We start from the raw sequence: 4,744 nt of genomic DNA, 5'->3' as shown, positions 1-4,744 counted from the left end.
TGTAAATACCTCTTTTCCTGCTTTTGTTGTTTTCTCTCTCTGACACATACACACATTTTTCTTTTGCCCCTCCCCCCTTTTTGATTGTACATTATTTCTCTTTTTTACTGCATTGGGAATTATGTTATAAAAATATTTCAAAAAATATGATGAAGTTGGTTTAAAGACATATAACAACAAATGTGGCTTTATATATTTTATATTTTGTTTGGATGTTTATATTTTCTAACAGACTTTTAAAAAATGTCAGTAACCCAGCAGGCTTTCATCTTTAGAGTCCTCTTCAAATGAGAAATCTGAGTCCTAAGTTTGCAGTCTTCCACAGAAAGTCAGGGCATCTGGCCCAAGAGGTGTTTCTCACCTGAAGAAGTTGGCTTAGGCCCCTTCCACACAGCTGTATAAAATCCATGTTGAACTGGATTATATGGCAGTTTGGACTCAGATAATCAGTTCAAAGCAGATATTGTAGATTATCTTCCCTGATATTCTGGATTATATGGCTGTGTGGAAGGGCCCTAAGACCGCATATCCCAAAGATAGGGAACTCTCAAAAGCAGGGTCAGAAGCAAAGGATCTCTTTGCAATGCTACCCCCAAGAACCTCAAGAGATAAGAAGGAACTAAATGTATTGAAGCAGCACTTCAATTCAGCAAAGGGCTTCTTTGGAATGAAGGACTTTGCAGAAGGAAGTCTACTGCTGAAATCCTCTAAGGACTCTAAAATATGGAAGTTGCTGGGTTAAAATGGGTGGTGGCGGCTAAATTGGGCTACCTGTAAATCCGCACTGATTTGCATCAATGTCAAAAAACACATGTTAAAAAGGTCTGCTTATATCCCGATTTTGCCCCCAAAAATGTGCATATTCATATCACTGTATAGACTACGGTCATGCAAAACACGTACCCCCCCCCCCCCCGGTAGACTGCTCCAGAGGACATGTGCTTTTAAAAAGCACAAAACAGCTGATCGGGCTGTCAAATAGACACAAATGTGGTTCAAGGAAAGCACAAATGGAAAGTAGTTAGAACTCTCTGAAACTTTTTAATTTACACTTTATAATCTTAAACAGAGCTTGAATTAACTGGAAGAGAGAGATAAGACGAAAGTTTTTTTTTTTAAATCCTTCTATTATGTGCTGGACTTCATATGCACACATGAGAATCTGCTTATATTTATATTTAAGATATTTGCATGTTTGCATATATGGTCAAGCACACAACTGAGATATATATATTTTTTAAAAAACCCTTCCATGAGATGTCCCCTGTCCACCCTCCATCTTGTTCCAATATAGAGGAAGCCTGTGAGGATGGCGGGGGACCCAATCCCTGGACTAACAGGTTTATATGGGGACCTGCAGCAAGGTTCTGAGATTTTTTGCCTTTGGTTTAAAACACAGGTTTTGGCACTGTCTGGAAGCGTCCAAAGAGTCTGTAGCTGGACTGGAACGTGCCTGCCTTGAACCAGAAGATTGTGCAGACAATACTTGGCAATGGTCTCCTTTGTCACCCAGCAATTCACTTGCTAGAACCAGAAAACCATCAGATCTCCATGCAGTGTAATAACAAGATGGCCATTGAGTTTTCCTGGCTAGGAAGAGCTTCCTATTCGGACTGAGTGTTTTCATGATGAACAGGAACAATCCTCCTGTTCTTCGGTGTATTCTTCAGTTCTGACTGCTGTTGTTCCCTTGGTCAGGCTGCCTGGCACAAATTTTGATTCCTGGCATCCATCTGCCTGTTGCCAATGACCAAGTTTTGGCACTGCCACCCTGGCCGGCTTTCTGCTTCTGGCACATTTAAAAGAACATTTTCTTGTGGACTTTAATGTTTTTTAGCAATATGTTTCTTGGATTTATTTATTTATTTTACTTGCCTTGTCATCAGTTTAGGATTTTTTTAAACAATAACAGAATAGCTTGTGGGAGTGGAAACATATTTTTGTTCTCCTAATTTTGGCAAGATATCTATTGGCTTTTGACAGGTTGCTACAAATGAGGGCACTTCCAGACAGGCCCTATATCCCAGGATCTGATACCCAGTTTTCTGCTTTACACTGGATTATGAGTCCACACTGTCAGATAATTTGGGATAAACAGAAAACCTGGGATCAGATCCTGGAAGGGCCCTGAGAAAGCAACACATAGAGAACTCTACACAGGTTAATGTGGGCACCTGGCTTTATGACATTCTCCAGCTATAATCTCGCCCTATTGCTCTACCTGAATAATTCATCATCATGGTTTTAAAAAGCTTTACATGTCATGTATTTGGCTTTTCTGACTTACAGGGACAGCTCAGGAAGTGAATAGTGCAAACAACGCAGTGATTCTATGGAACAGGTATATGTGGCTAGGTGAGAATAAGAGTAGAAGGGGCAGCCAGAACACCTGGAAGTCTAGAGAAAGCAGGCAACTTGACAAGCCGGTGACTGAACATACGTTAGGTAGTGGACATCCTGCTTCACACACCCCGACCTCAGCCTAGTCTTAAGAGCCAGGTCAATTGTGAGCTCAGGAAGCCCACTATTATCATGAATACTGCAAGCAGAAAGAAGAGTAATTTTTCACAATGGTGCCCAAGATATTTGGTGTGTCTGTCAGCATAGCTGTGATTACAAAAATAAGTGCTGAAAATATAGTATCACTTAGACAAATGGTGCTTGGTACAAGTGGCAGCTGGGCATGCTTCCAATACATGACCTAGTTGGCTGGTGAATTCAGCTGTGGAACCTAGAACCTAGTTGGATCCTTTGGCCCTAAATCAGATATTTGTAACTCATGGACTGCTTGTATCTATTTTTGTCCTTTAAAATACTCGCTTTAAAATCAGCACAGTAGTAGTGGGATAATAAAAATAAAGTAGCAAAGGTTGAGTATGCCTTACCCAGAAACCTAAAGCCACTTTAAGGCCCCATCTCCACTGCAATATAAAATCCGGATTATCTGATTTGAACTAGATCATCTGGCAGTGTAGACTCATATAATCCAATTCAAAGTAGATAATTTGGATTTTATATGGCAACATAGATGGGGCCAAAGGCTCCTTCCACACAGATGTATAAAATTCACACGGAACTGGATTATCTGGCAGTATGGACTCAGGGCCTTTCCACATACCCATATTACCCAGAATATCAAGGCAGAAAATCCACAATATTTGCTTTGAACTGGGTTATCTGAGTTCACACTGCCATAACAACAACAACAACAACAACAATAAAACTTTATTTCTATCCCACACTATCTCCCTGATGGGGACTCAGGGGGGTTCACAATATATAGCGGCAAACATTCAATGCCGTAAAGTGCAACCAAAAACAAATAAATAAACCATAAATCAATTAATAACACATTAAATATCAACATAAGACAATAGTGAAACATTACAACAAATTAGCCACCACACAGCTAAAAACACATTAAACAAATAAGCATTTGAAAAAAGCTCAAAAATTAAAATTAATAGGATGTAAACATTAACATTTTAAAAGCCAGAATAACAGGTAAGCATCTATTTCTGAGGAAAACACCCTAAAGAGAACTCTCTTTTGTCTAACACCAGAAGATTTCCCTTTCAACCACTTTAAAAGTCAATGCATTAGGACAGTGATCCTCAACCTGTGGGTCTGCAGGTGTTTTGGCCTACAACTCACAGAAATCCCAGCCAGTTTACTAGCTGTTAGGATTTCTGGGAGTTGAAGACCCAAACATCTGAGGACCCACAGGTTGTGAATCACTGCATTAGGATTTCATGATGGCATGGATTACAGAATAAATTAGGTATGCATTTCCAAGAGAAATGCCATTTTTACACATTAAAATTTTTTCCCCATATACAGTATACTTATATGCTTCCGTACATATATATGCCATATATTCCAGTTCAAAGGAGATGTGGGATTTTATTCAGATGTGTGGAAGGGGCCTCAGATAAGTCAGTTCAAAGCAGGTATTGTGGATTAGTAAAGGTAAAGGTTATCCCCTGACATTAAGTCTAGTCATGTCCGAATCTGGAAGTTAGTGCTCATCTCCATTTCTGAGCCGGGTTGTCCGCAGACACCTCCAAAGTCATGTGGTCGGTATGACTGCATGGAGCGCCGTTACCTTCCCGCTGGAGCGGTACCTATTTATCTACTCACATTTGCATGTTTTTGAATTGCTAGGTTGGCAGAAACTGGGGATAACAGCAGGCGCTCAATCCGCTTCCCGGATTCAAACAGTCAACTGTTCGGTCAACTAGTTCAGCAGCTCAGTGGTTTAATCTGCTGCGCCACCAGGGGCTCTCCCTTGATATTCTGTGTCTGGATTCCCTTCCACACAGCTGAATAAAGTCCCACATTTTTTGCTTTGAACTGGAATATATGGCAGTGTGGACTTAGAGAAACCAATTCAAAGCAGATATTGTGGGATTTTCGGCCTAGATATTCTGGGACATGGGGCTGTGTGGAAGGGCCCTCTGTCTCCTTCTAAAGCAGGGTATAGATAAACATAACAAATAAATAAATAAAAATAATCATAAAGCACCCCAAAATGGTCCATGTAATGTAGGAGTTCAGGGCAGTGATTACTTTTTGCTTCAGGATATTTCAACATACACAATCTTGGTTTACTACAGGTCCTTCCACACAGCCCTATATCCCAGAATATCACAGCAGAAAATCCCACAATATCTGCTTTGAACTGGGTTATCTGAGTCTACACTGCAATATATCCCAGTTCAATGCAGAAAATGTGGGATTTTAT

Source organism: Anolis carolinensis, chromosome 1 (assembly GCF_035594765.1).
Source record: "Anolis carolinensis isolate JA03-04 chromosome 1, rAnoCar3.1.pri, whole genome shotgun sequence".
In the NCBI taxonomy this organism is placed as follows: Eukaryota; Metazoa; Chordata; class Lepidosauria; order Squamata; family Dactyloidae; genus Anolis; species Anolis carolinensis.
This window is presented reverse-complemented; position numbering follows the sequence as displayed.